The sequence below is a fragment of the Xiphophorus maculatus genome, chromosome 14, assembly GCF_002775205.1.
Source record: "Xiphophorus maculatus strain JP 163 A chromosome 14, X_maculatus-5.0-male, whole genome shotgun sequence".
NCBI classification, from domain to species: domain Eukaryota; kingdom Metazoa; phylum Chordata; class Actinopteri; order Cyprinodontiformes; family Poeciliidae; genus Xiphophorus; species Xiphophorus maculatus.
Genome location: NC_036456.1, coordinates 1569377 through 1583656, shown reverse-complemented (window position 1 = coordinate 1583656; position 14280 = coordinate 1569377). Strand labels below are relative to the sequence as shown.

General features: G+C 41.4%; 1 protein-coding gene across 1 annotated transcript in view; it reads right to left on the bottom strand.

The window, feature by feature from the left end:
* LOC102230899 (mitogen-activated protein kinase kinase kinase 11-like) overlaps window positions 1-14280 on the bottom strand; it is a 46810-nt gene that overhangs the window by 30593 nt on the left and 1937 nt on the right. The window lies entirely within an intron of this gene.

The window sequence follows — 14280 nt, the reverse complement described above, 5'->3', positions numbered from 1 at the left end:
CAATTTTTGAGATACCAGTCCAGCTAAATTTTCCAGTATGGCTTTTTTATGCAACATATTTGTTTACCTGTGCTTTGCTGAAAGGGGGGGGACTTACCATTTCTTCCCTTCTCTTTAGCAAAACAACAACAAAGGTATTCCGTTTCTAGTCAAACAACATACCTAGTTTCTCGTTTTCTCTTCACAAACTCTTGTGTAATTTTGGCGAGGCGCTAAGGAAACTAAGGCGGGGCGCTAAGGAAAGAGCGGAAACCTGTTGGAATATTCCTCTTGCGCCAGGCTTGCTAGAGTGAGAGGACGAGTTTGCTTTGCTTTATCTATCTGCATTCACTGTTAGATCACAAACTCCCTAAAACCTTTTGAACTCATGCAGTCACGTATTGTAAAAGCCCAGTTGCCCTTGTGTGCATCCGAGTCAGCTGAGGTCTTGAGTGATTTTATTTTTTGGCTTGTATTGTGCAACATCCCTTGAACCATTCAGTCTCTTACAAAAGCACTAATTGCCATTTATAAACCTTGTTCAAACCATAGTATGAGGCAGCTGCCAAGTTGTTGTACTTGATTACTGCAGGTTAGCCACCGGAGGCCCAAACAGAGCCACATCGCCTCGCTACATAACTCCTTATTAATGCTGTTTTCCCTTTGTTTTTTTATCCTGATATTGATCTTACTTTCACCATTTACATGTTGTTTGGCAGAGGGGGGGCGTCCCGGATATCCACTGTGATAATTGGGATATTTTTGCGTGCCTCCTGACTGCTGTTCAACAATGGTGCAAATGTAGTAGAGCTGATCCAGAAGGAAACTTATTTTTCAAAAATTATATAATCCTAAATGGGAAATATCAGGTACAACACAAAGTGTTTTTTTTTCTTTTGTTAGCCATGATTTTTTGTAGTTTCATGTTAATGTCGTAGTAAGTCAGTCCAAAAACATACAGTGGCTTTTCACTCAATAGATTTGTTGGGCACACCTGTACATTAAGCTCGGCTAAATACAGCAATGGTTTCAGAAGAAAGTCCTTGTTGCTGGGAGTAGACTAGAAACATTTTCTGGGTAGAAAAATAGAAAATTCTAATCTAAAAGTTAGGAACTTATGCGCCTTTCTTTAATTAAAACAAGACTCTTTTTACGATCTACAATGATTTTCTGCTTTGTTTTATTAAAATATTACATTAAAATATAATTTAACACTGATCATGTAAAAGGAAAAGAATTCAAAGTACTGTTTTTTTGTGTGTGTGTTTTTACTTTGAAAAATAAATATGTCCCTGGCATACTTTCACCGTTCCAATTTTGACCCACAGTCCAAAAAGTTTTTTTTGTAGTTTCTCCCTTTACACCTTTATTTATACAGATAACTCCCATTTACGTGTTTTACGTATACATATACTGTACATACTACACACAAATTTACAACATGCTAAAACATGTTAACTTGTTAAAATCCATCTAATTATATTGACAAGATAGAACTAGAATAAAAGCCTTTAATTCAATTACCCTGCACAGCTTCAGGTCCTGTTGTAATTAGTTTCAGTTGCCTTTATATTTGTCAGTATTAAGTACCAATGTCAGATAAAACAAAAGTGACTTCATAATGTCAAAAACAGCCTGAAGGCAATCAAAAACAAGGGCAAAGCAGTTTGCACGACAGCAAACAACTGGGTCATCGGCATAGAGATGTACCAGATGCATTAGGCAATTTTATTTATAATTAAAATTGCAGAGTGCAGGACCCAACTGAGAGCCTTGAGGCACACCCTAATTGACGTCAAGATAACAAGAGGAACAATTGTGGAGTTTAACAGCTGCTTCCCACCAGAGAGGTAGTTTGAAAACCAGCCTATGGCCTAGTCTGAACAGCCAGTATCAAAAAGACTGTGACATAACAGGCTGTGATACAGTGCCAAAAGCTTTTTGAACATGTTTTAGTAGATAAAGTGGTGGTAAGGTAGTTCAGTGTTCAATAAACTGCAAAAAAGTGCTGTCATTGCCAGAACTGTTGTCAGCTGGAAACAACGTTTTCAATCAACCGTATTGTTCAAATGGATACAAGTTGAAATATGCTGCTTCTGAAGGTACCAATGTTTGTTGGATGTTATATACGGTTAATAGAAAGCAATAAATCTCATTATTTATAAATCAAGGGCATGTTGCTTGTATATTTAGATTTTGTTTCATCCTGAACACAAAATAGCTCAGCATTAACAGTTCACACAAACACTCTTCCATTTTAAATCCTTGTACGATTCTCAAGACAGTTTGTCCCATTTGTTTTGAAACGACAGAAAAAGCCAATTTACTGCAGAGCTGTGTAACATAGTCTGCTCTCCCTGTTGCAAATTAACAGATTAAAGGAGTGTTTTTAACTATTTTATTTAAAGAAAATTGTTAAAATAATAACATACTGTCTCAGATACAGTACCCTCCAGGACCCTCGGCAGGGTCCTGGAGGGTGCATGGGAGTTCGCCCAACCAGTCTACATGTGTTTTGTGGACTTGGAGAAGGCGTTCGACCGTGTCCCTCAGGTAGCCCTGTGGGGGGTTCTCCGGGAGTATGGGGTACCGGGCCCTTTGATATGGGCTGTCAGGTCCCTGTATGACCGGTGTCAGAGTCTGGTCCGCATTGCCGGCAGTAAGTCGGGCTCGTTTCCGGTGAGAGTTGGACTCCGCCAGGGCTGCCCTTTGTCACCGATTCTGTTCATCACTTTCATGGACAGAATTTCTAGGCGCAGCCAAGGTGTTGAGGGGATCCGATTTGGTGGCCTTAGGATCTCATCTCTGCTTTTCGCAGACGATGTGGTCCTTTTGGCTTCATCAGATCGTGATCTGCAGCTCTCGCTGGAGCGGTTCGCAGCCGAGTGTGAAGCGGCCGGGATGGGGATCAGTGCCTCCAAATCCGAGGCCATGGTCTTGAGCCGGAAAAGGGTAGAGTGCCTTCTCCGGGTCAGGGGGGGTGTCCTGCCCCAAGTGGAGGAGTTTAAGTATCTCGGGATCTTGTTCACGAATGGGGGAAGAAGGGAGCGGGAGATCGACAGGCGGATTGGCGCAGCGTCTGCTGTCAAGCGGGCGCTGTACCGGTCCGTCGTGGTGAAGAGAGAGCTGAGCCAGAAAGCGAAGCTCTCGATTTACCGGTCGATCTACGTTCCCACCCTCATCTATGGTCATGAGCTTTGGGTCATGACCGAAAGAACGAGATCGCGGATACAAGCGGCCGAAATGGGTTTTCTCCGTAGGGTGGCTGGGCTCTCCCTTAGAGATAGGGTGAGAAGCTCAGTCATCCGGGAGGGACTCAGAGTAGAGCCGCTGCTCCTTCACATCGAGAGGAGCCAGTTGAGGTGGCTCGGGCATCTGGTCAGGATGCCTCCTGGACGCCTCCCTGGTGAGGTGTTCCGGGCACGTCCCACCGGGAGGAGGCCCCGGGGAAGACCCAGGACACGCTGGAGGGACTATGTCTCTCGGCTGGCCTGGGAACGCCTCGGGATTCCCCCGGAGGAGCTAGAAGAAGTGGCTGGGGAGAGGGAAGTCTGGGCCTCCCTTCTGAAGCTGCTACCCCCGCGACCCGACCTCGGATAAGCGGAAGAAGATGGATGGATGGATGGATGGATGTCTCAGATACATTTTCAATTTATGCAAAAAAAGAGGCAACATCAAGTATTTTGTTATTTATATTTCTTAAAGATAAACCAACTAAAACCTGGAACAGCATGCCAAATCTTTACAAAACCTCACCGAAGGCAAGAAGAGAAGCCCAGCCTGTTCCGACCGAATCTGTACGGCGAAGCATCGCTTTGATATTTTTATCTGAATATATGCCTCGCCTTTTTAAAATGAACTGTGGTCCAGGCAGCAACACTACGTGGTTTAGGGCAAAATCTGAGTCCATCAAAAGCATCTAAACTGTAGCGCACAGAGCAAAATCTAGAGGATCACCGCCTTGCTCAAGGCCGTGTGGCAGAGCTGAACATGCAAAATCATAGTCACCTTTGAGACCCAAACGTCAGCGCTGTGCCTCTTCACTCTGCACCTCGTTTAATGATCTCCTCTCCGTGGACGGAGCTACATCTGGATCTGGGTCTCCATCTCTCAGCACATTCTTCTCTACGGCATCCATCCTCACCTCCTCATCTCATTTCCAACTAGGCTATTCCTCCGACGGCAACTTTATTAGGTACGTCTTTTGATTGTTAAACACACACACGTAAATCTGACAGCCACACAGGCCAAACTAATTGAAAAATCTGTTCACCTCCTCGCCTGTGGTGGCGCTGCACCAACAGCTACTGAAGGAAAAGACATAAAAACCTCCGAAGGAGATATGGACGCAACTTCCTTCTTAACGAAATGTAAACAAAAGTGGTGTCGCATCAGATTTTAGTGGTTGTAGGATTTTTCCTTTGTCTTTGGTAAAAGACCACGAGACATTTTTCCCTTTATCGCTAGACTCGCCAGTTTATTTTGGTTCCATTTACCCGGGGTTTTCGACGGACAAGAGTTTGAACAAACTGAACTTTCTAGATAAACTGACTAGAGTTGATTAAACCGGACTAAAACAGGGCTGGTGTGAATGCGCCCTAAATGTCACTGCGATAGTTCCCGCTGCGCGTGATCCCTTTTACCTTCTCCCCTCTTCCCGCTGCACTCGTAGGCGAGAGCAGAATCCAGGCGGGGTGGAGTGGATGGGGCGGGGGGCTTTCCCCAGGAAGAACGGGCGCTTTGTCCCATGAGGCGACGAGGCGATGGGCTGACAGAAAGTCTGGCAACCCCTGACCAGGCAGGGGAGTGAGCGAGTGGGAGAGGGAAGGAAGGAAGGCAGAGCTGCGGGACATAATCATAGCTGAGAAGATGTCAGCTCACAGCGAAACTAGCACTTGCTCTGCTGGAGTTTCCACTTCGCTCCACTAAGTTGTACTCTGAGTGCCGGGTGGTGTTAAGCTGCCTCAGGGAGTTTAAATAGAGGGAACAGGGACAAAATGAGTTTTTTTTTTAAATAAGCAGAATATTTTAGAGTCAATCTGATGTTACCCTGGTGGGGGGAAAAAAGTGGGAATCAAATTTAAATAATTTTCATATTCGGTCTGAAATCCTTGAGCAAAAAAAAAAAAATCTGGATCTGTTGCAGAGTATCCGTCTTGTGTTTTCAAAGGGAGAGAGAGATGGGGGGCGGGAGGGGAAATCTTGTTTCCTGTAAGACCCTCTTTGTTCAGCTGCTTGTTTGGTCTCCTCTATCTAGTTTGCCAATTTAAGTGTGGTCTAAATCCATCACTCAATGTTGCCCCGTGTTTAACGTGGCCAGTTCTGACAAGTGAGCTTTGTTTTCTCTGGCTAATGAATCCGGCCCGATCTCTCGGCTTCAAACCATTTCTGGACGCATCGATCGGATCGGAGCCAGTTCTCGTGGACAGGCAGGACGAGCAGGAGTGTTTATAGCAAGGAAGCAGAGCAGGTTGAGGTCGCAGTTCTCGGATGTTGTTAGAAATCGGTAGCGGGCAAAAAAAAACAACCCAAAAAACGTTGAGATTCAGGAAGGAAAGGTGGAGGGAAAGAAGTACAGAAGGAAACTTTCTTGTTCTCGCCATTGCGACCACCAGAATTCAACATTTAATCAATACACAACATAGTTTCTTGTTTAGAAGCAAGTCACATGGGTACGCACCATTCAAAACAACACCTATTAGCAAAGTGAGAAAACAGATGCAGCGATTCCTCAATACTGAGAGTTCAGCTGTTGGCCAACACTAATGTGTGAAACTGATCTCTTCTTCCAGTGCAAGCTTCTGAAAATGAGCTTCTGTATCCTTTTGCTCTGCCGTGAAAGTACTGGCTGACAGACCTGCCCACCGGGTCACGTCTGAACATGCACTGTTTGCAATAGTCACCCCACTGTTGCCAACTTAGCAACTTTGTAGCTATGTATTTAGTGACTTAAGAGGCAAAAACGAAGAAAGAAAAAAAAAAAAAGTTGGTCAAAATCAGAATTGGCCGATCAGGACAGTTGAGATTTTATAGTCGAGGATACCGACTGTCCACATTTCTTGTGTTAAAATCCTCCTTTCTGCACAATCTGAATAGATACAAGCTTCCTAGCATGTACGCCACTCTACACTGTTGGCGTAAAATCGTTGACCTTTGCGTGAATGTGTCTGACAGTTTGATTCTGCGCTGACCTCTGTGGGGGACGTTCTGGACCGGTAAACTGCATCAGCCAAAATCGGAAACGGCCAGTCAGACTTAAAAGTGGCAGTGACCAGTAAAAGAAAACAAAACAAACAACAACAACAAAAACTATAAAAATGAGTAAACCACTGAAAGAAAAAAAAAATGAGTTCTTCTAAGCACAAACATTAAATCCCATTTCCTGCTGTGTTTCGCACTTAAAACAAGGAAACAGGAAGCAGTTCACCGAAGCAGCAACCAGCATTTAACTCTGAGAATGAACTGCAATTTATTTTAAAACAGGTTTGATGGTCAAATCAAATAAGGAAGCATTGGGTTGCGTCAAACCTCAATGTTCAACTGGTTTTAGTACTTACCTTAAGATCCCTACTTAGTAAAAGAAAGCATACGTGATGACTAAAACGTCAACTTTTTTTTTTTTATATATAAAACAAAAGCCAGATAAATATAAAAACAACTGGAGCTTAGAAGACTTCTTTTTCAATATTAGGATTTTTTTTAGCTATACTTTGTACATTAAATACTGTGGAATCAATCTTACAGACAGAGACACAGATCACATAGAAAAACAGAACCAACTTCTATCCTGCTTTTTCATCATAACCATCATCCAAAGCCTAACCGAATGCGCACAAAGCAGGACTGTGTCTGGGTAGCCACTTCAACACTGTCAGGAAGGGGGTTATAAATGATTCGCTCCACCAGGTGAAAGTCTGTGTGTAAGTAGTCATTTATTAACAAGCCCCCCCGAGCTTCTGTGTTGAAATTTAACCTTCATTAGGGTCGCTTCCTTACAAAACTCCACAAAAGGGCGGCTGGGAGGTCTGCCACTGGCTTGACCTAGAAGCGAGGCAGTGATCAGAGCCAGAGCCGAAGTTCTGATGTATGAAGTAGAGCTCCGTGATTGAAATTTCCCCTCCGAGAAGTACTTGTGCAGCTTGAGGAAGTGCATCTTTTGAGCATTCCTGTTTGCACTTCTACTTCCAACACGCAGAGACTCCTCGCCCACCTCAAAAGAATGGGTAAAAGAACTATAACGGAAGACCGCTTCCAAATATTTAAAACCTTCAAAATGTTACCGGCATGATGAGATAAATATTCACCAGAAATACATTTCAGGCCCCTTAGAAGTCAGAACGACTGTTTATTTGCGAGAATGCACCGATCTGAAAAACTGGACCTATGTAGACAGCCAATATTTACATATATTACATACTGTACATTACTTAATTGTTTTGACAATGATGATTAATATTTTCTTAATTTCGTTCCTCGATTTTGTTTAAGCACATCATAATCCTTTTTATCTGTTAATTTGGCTGCATGTGGTTTTTATTTCCTTTTTATTTATTGTTATTGGTTGTTGTGTTTTATTTTGGATATTTAAAATATCTTCCAGTTCCATCGTGGAGTGTTCTGCACAAAAAGAAAGTTTTTTCAGAGGGCAAACTTTTTTTTTCTATGCCTTTTATCACTATGTGACCTAAAAATGGTCTTTAAATGACAATAGTGTCGTTTAACTCAGTGATTTCGGGGTCAATTTACCGTCCAATAAAATGTGTTATTTTGAAAGGCCTAATTGTTAGCCTAGCTACGACCAAGTCCACATCCGTTTTCATGATATTGTTTCTCACAGGAACAGCCGAACAGTGTCTGATTAATTCTGACCCCACAGTCAAAAAAGTAGTGAGATTAATTTCCAAATGAATAGTTTCAACATTTTTAACTAAAAAAATAAAAGTGTTTTGAGTGTAAGTGAGGAAGAAGATAGAGGAATAGGACATTTTTGACATTTAAAAGTGATATTCAGCTTTAACACTGGGTTCTGGTGATGTGATAGTGACAGTTACAGTGCCTTGAAAGAAAAAAGTATCTACTTCAATTTAGGTTGGTTTTTTTTGTAGCATTCAACCATTTAAAAAAATATTTTAAGTGCATTAAAATAAAGGAAAGCAAATGTGAGTTCCTTTTGGGATTGATCATTCTGAATGGAGCTGAATTGAAAGTTCCAAACTAACAAACTATTAGCAGAAAAAACCCATTAATTTAAAATGAAGGTTATGCTTATTAAGAGGGGGAGGGGGCAGTTATTCCAACAGCCCCCAGCCCTGTGTGAAAATATAGTTTCCCGTCTTGGTAAAACAGGAATGAACATGTTCTTGTTTAATTTCTTTAGAAACTACAAACCTAAAAATGATAATAAAAAACATTCTTCACATAGAACCTGTCCAACAACATGGAGGAGGCCAAGAGATCTTAAACAGCAACACGTCATCACGCCTTAATCTATAGAAATTCAAGAACATCTTAAAAAGAGCCATCCGTCAGTGTAGGAAGGGTTATGAAATTATTTTAAAGCCTCATTTGCTCAGTTGATGTCAGAGTTCATGACTCAGCAATAAAGACTGGTTGAAAAAAAATCTTGATGGGGAAACTATTATTTGAACTATTAGGAAAGTGTGCAGCATTTCAGAAAAACAAAGAATTATATCAACTGTGAAACACGGTGTGGGGGTACTTTGCTGTTTGCCAGGAGTCATAACTCATAGAGACATTGATTCTGCTTTTTAATCAGAAAGTGTTCAAGGAGAGTGTCTGACTGCAAATCTAAGGTCATGGGTCAGAAGAAGCTAATCTCTACAGTCATCCATATCGCCGCTACTGAAGGTACAGTCAATCGGCGATAAGAAAAATAAATGGCTCTCCTGGACTGGCTGCTTTGTAAATGCCAGCCAGTGCCATGTAAAGTAGCATTGCATCCAGGCATTTAAGCTCCCCAAGTTGAATTTCAATTTAGGACATTTTAGATATGTTCTGGAAAAATATGTGAATTGATTCATTTTCCGCAAATAATTTAGAGTTACGTTCCACAGAGACACTTATGAATTAGTAAATCCTGAAACCGCAAAAAAAGCCTGGGTTTACTGTAGCGCTAAGTAGTGTTCCACTGTATTAAAACATTTTATGGTACGTTTGGTGTTTGAAGTATTCAAATAAGCAGCTATAGCCATTTTTAGAAGGGATCTCAAGTATTCACAGATTTTAGCAAGTAGCGGACGGCTGTGGCCCGTGGAGACTGGAGTTTTTGTAATGCTAACCTCGCTAACTGCTCTAACTGGTAACATGAAGATGCTTAAGTCAGATTAAAAGTAAAAAAAAATGTCAAAGACTTGGTTTATTGCTTAATGTCCGCTCACGGACGAAAAGCTGAGACAAATATTCACAGTGCAGCAAAAATCTGTAACAGTAAGTCAAATTCTTAAAGACAAAAATAACCAAGATCATAAATTGGACAGAAAATTATGATGGCAGTATCTCGAGTGTGGGTTGGTACAGATTATGTTACACGTGGGATTTATTCTTTTTAGTGCTTCATTTACTGCCAATGTGATTTGCCCTGCGCATAATTTGAGAATACATTTCACAACCTCTAATTACCTTAAGCAACCTTGTGTACTTTTGATCGTCAAAGGAACCCGTCGCTACATAAGCTCAACATTTAACTTGCTAAATTTAAACAGTCATAAAGGGGAAAAAAATGCTTAAATATCTTGTATCAAGAACATAATACAAGCAGGGACAGCAATTCCCTACATGCATGCAAAAAACAACACACACTATTGATGTTTTGCTGGGGTTTTTTTAGTGCGTGACACCGTGGGACACTGGGGGCCCTGAATGAAAACATGCTGGTAAAGAGATGCATCAGATGTTTGTCCACTCGCGGCAAAAAAAAGAAAAAAAAAAAAAAAGGCTGTGTTGATCCAAGATCTATCTGCGGCTTCTTCCTGAGAAAGAACTCTCTAAGCGCCGGCCCAGAGAGTGCTTAGCTTGGCACTTTTCCCCCCCGCTGGTATTTCTAACTAAAGCTCTCTGCAGAGTTTTATGTGCTGTGGTGTTGCATATAGCTGGTTTTGGGTCTATGAAGGCTTAGTGCAGGAATAAAAAAATAAAGTAAAACACACAGGGTGAAAAGAGCACAGCTGAACCTGACGGGTTGTGAAACGCAAGGACGAAGAACATATCGCAGACTGATAATCTATTTCTGATTAGAGACTCGGTGGCCCATAGTTTTAACATACATAAAGACTGTTTTTATGTCTCCTAATCAAAGCAAAGATAACCTAAAAGCCAGAGCTGGTTCCTTTGTCATAAACAGATGCAAAAAGAAGGTTTTAAAATAGGAATGTGGTGCTATTTTATAGCACGATTAAATAACTATGTTACCTTCAGGTGTTAAGAAAAAATGCTGTAAGTATAAAACATGACTTAAAATAATTTAACTTCATAAAATAACGCCTTGAAATTGAGCCTGTCTCTTTAAGAAGCTCCTGTTCTTTCTGAAATCCCCTTTTATTAAGTCGTCACAACATGGCTCCTCCATGGTTAACAGCGTTTTTACCAACGTTGCACTGAGAAGTAGCTTGTATAATACGCTCCGCTGATGTGCAGGTCCACCAGGTGTTTGCCATCTGCTGCTGGCTAGTCTGAAGGAGCTGCCATCACTGTCATCTTGAATTTCAACATGTATTTTCAAGCATTTCTCTTTATGAATTAGCTTCACTTTATGTTTACTTTTTTTCTTTTTGCTGGAAGGTTCCTTGTGTTTAAAGGAAGTTGCCGCCATGTACTTATTCAAGATGACTCGAAACAAGCTACTGGTTTCGTTGGACGCCTTTTAGCTAATCATCAGTGCACGCTGTGTAATCTAGTGAATGTGACTGTGCTGCATTATATCAAGGTTAAGAGTCTTAGCTTTGATACATTTATTTAATAGGGGGGGGGGAATGGTAGGGTGCATCAATTGCAGTTTTCTGGCAGATCGTTGATCTTTAAAAAGCCTGAAATGTCGATTCCGATTTTGGCAGATGCCAATTTTTTTTGGTCTGAAAATTAAACAAGATAGTTGCTAAGTTGGATACATGCCTAAGTTGGTTTCACATCCATGTATTGGCTAATCACCCAAAATTAAGGAAATTAGGGTTGATTTATTGGCCTTCCAATTTACAGGTGCACTCATCACTTTTTAATACTTTCAATCAAGCAGAGTCAATCAAGGGTAACTTGATTATAGCAGTTATTACTATGTTATTGGTGATATTTATGTATTAAAATGAACCATTTGTTGTGGTTTTCAATAGTAATGTACTGATGGGATATTGGAAAACGTTTCTAGGTCGGGTATCGGTGACAATGTGTCCGATCCACTGGGCAGATCTGTCCAGTCTAACTCTAAGCGACATCATGCTTCATTATTTATCTTACATTACACTTAGAATTCCTAAATGCACTTTCTGAACTATTTGAAAGAAGGTTTGTTGCAGTTTATTTCTACATTTTTGACCAAGGTTGTCAACCTACTGTTTTTCGTCAGTTTTTCGTCAGTTTCAGTTTCTTTATTACTCGTTTGACATTGGCCGTTATTCTCCTAATTGAACTGAGTGAACAAATTAAATTTGTGTTGTGTCAATATGTCTGACCAAGCTTGTGAAGATATTGGTGAATTTAAGCGTCCTGGACTGGTGCTGAGTCATCAAGTACATTTGTAATTCAGTACAGTGTGATTTAAGTCAATTCAGCATTGTTCTTCTGTTTCGGGTAAGATATCAGCCGCTACTAAATCTCAGATATCTGTATCGGTAGTGAAAAAAAATGGATCGGTGCATCCATAGTTTTCAATTGGGCAAAATGATTTTTGCTGTTCTGCTGTTTTTCACACAAGTATAACTGATATTATAAGGTTCATTAGGTAGATTATCTGCTTGGATAGAGTCTAAAATTGACCAATTATAGTTTTAAAGCAGCTCTTTAGCTTTATAGATGTGTTTATTTTTACAAATGAATATGCTTTAAAAAAAAAAGAAAATCTGTTTTACTTCTAAGAAAAATGTCTTTTTTTAGGGCCCCTCATTGGCAGTGCGCATCAAAGGGACTTTAAAGGGATTCCAGTTCATGCAAAGTCTCAAAATCCCACAGAAATAAACTGTAACGTGCCAAAAGTACAACTCCTCTGCACACATCCAGACACAATCCTGTACTCTCTTCTCTTTGTCCATGTTCGCTGGAATTCAAGTTATGGCCCTCTGGCTTCGACCCAAGCGCCCCCACAATGCACCCTCTCCAGCACACTCCTGTTTAATCAGCATCTTCTGCTGGTCATTAGCTTCAACAGCAACTCTTGGCTGTTGTTTATGAGCCCTGCGAGGATAATGACTTTGCACCTCCATCCATCACTGTGACAGATGAGCCCAATTATCCCAAAGTTCTCTTTTTTTATGCTGCGCTCGTCATTTTCTTAACCTGTGGTTTTCGATTGACCAGATCACAACAACAACAACAACGACAACTAAAAACAAAACGTTGCAGTCGACTGCATCTTTTAATATTTCCTTTACAAGTCGCTGCCATGTTGCAAAGCAGCTCACTTGGGGATACAAATATAAAAGAAAGGAGACAAAACGAGCGTGACGGATTTATGAAATAAAATGGCACCTCAAGAAAGAAGAACTTGCATCAATATTCTGAGGAACTGACACCTCATTCAGAGGCTGTTCTTTTTTCTTTTTTTTTTGCTGAACTACAAACCATATCATTCAAGTAACTCTGTTTTATTTCCTTTAAAAGATCCCCCTTCGATGCTCCTGCACTCGTTTGTCAAACCAATCAGCAAACCTATCAAACAAAAACGACAACAAAAAAGACATTGTCTTGGTGAGATCCCGCCACCCCCACCAATCTTTCTTCTATCCTTCCTCCAACACAACAGGATGTTGCTCAGTGACACAACGGGGCTACGTCTGTATGGAGACATGTAGAGGCAGGCCGGGGACAAAAGCTCAAGAGAAGAATTAAAAAACAAGAGGCGGTAGGAGAGCGATATGATCTCGCGGCGCACACAGAGAGGGATTGTGTTGGAGCTGGCCTGCCCCATATACAAACACCATATTATTATAATTCCCTGCTTCTTCTTCTTCTTCTCCTGCACTGCAGGAGATGAGTTTTCATCTGGGAGAGAAACCCTGACAAGGGGAGGCAAAGATAAGGGAGGGCGAAGACGCCTGTGATGACAATCATGTCAACGATCTGACGACTGAGACTGATGCATACGGAGGAGAGGAGGGATGTGCTGCATAATGCCCTCCTCCCCTCAAAGTGTGCAATAAACACAACTCGAGTCAAGCGGGTTAACCTCACCAGTCAAAGCCGTATTTCTCAGGAAATGACAGAACTGCACAACGGTACAAGTAAGGAATGATAACACCATAGAGACGACCGCTGTGAACTATAGATGGAAGATAGAAACTGAAGGTAAAAGTACTGGAACAGCAAAGAGACGTGTTCCGCCGACATGCCGCCTCCTTAAGGTATCAAAGTCTGAGGGATGAGTCCCAAAGGTGCTGATGCGGAAACATTTCCTGACCTTTGCTCGGCAGCAAAGTATTCTTGTCCCGTTGACGGCTCACTCGAAGACCTTGCGGTCTCTATCACTGAGGCCTGCTTTTGTCGGCCTGCAAGTCATGTGATTGGGCTACTGCAAAAAAGCATTAGCAACCCACAATGAAAAATTGTGAGGGCCTTGAGCAAGGTCCTGCAGGTTTATGATAGTTCCCTGGTTCAACAAACATAAAATCACATGAACGACGCTTATTTCAATCAGCTGAGGAACGTGACGATGTTCTCTTGAGTAATTGAGTCATTCAGTTAGTCCTGCTGGAGCAGTGGCAGTACCCTCCTCATTGTCACCCATTTTTCTGACACTCCCTTCACTCCATTTGTGAATTTCTTTCTGGTTTTAAAGGTTAGGGTTAGCGTGACAGTAAAAAATGTACAAACCAGAGAAAGATTGACAATGACACCTAGAACTTGCTTTCAGCCACCCACACCAACAAGTGGGAGAAGGGCAGACCTGCATTACACCATTTTTTTTCTGGATTTAAAACCAGAATTTTAAAACCTTATAACTGGTAACATTCATTCGTTATTGCCATGACAGGTTTATAAACACCTAAAGGCCTTTTAGAAACCACTAAGGTCCCTATGATTATATCCCTAACCTTAAATCCACCAGTTAGACACAGATGGGCAGACCAGGGTGTTATA